This window comes from Etheostoma spectabile, unplaced genomic scaffold, assembly GCF_008692095.1.
Source record: "Etheostoma spectabile isolate EspeVRDwgs_2016 unplaced genomic scaffold, UIUC_Espe_1.0 scaffold342, whole genome shotgun sequence".
NCBI classification, from domain to species: Eukaryota; Metazoa; Chordata; class Actinopteri; order Perciformes; family Percidae; genus Etheostoma; species Etheostoma spectabile.
This window is the reverse complement of record NW_022605589.1, coordinates 785,990-786,205: the sequence shown is the minus strand read 5'-3', so window position 1 is coordinate 786,205 and position 216 is coordinate 785,990.

Below are 216 nucleotides of genomic sequence, written 5' to 3'. Positions count from 1 at the left end.
TCACATCTCTCGCCCAGGTCCAGCATGCTCTGTCTCACACGCTATTACACAACGGACTAAAGTTAGTTGCATTCAATGACTTATTCCGTGTTCTTTGCTGTGGCTGCCGCGATAGCAGAGTTACCAGCGAAAACACTGGTACACAGGTTTGCCTGTCTGTGGAGACTGAACAGAGTTATATTGTATGAAAACTGAACAAATATTATTGTTTAATAG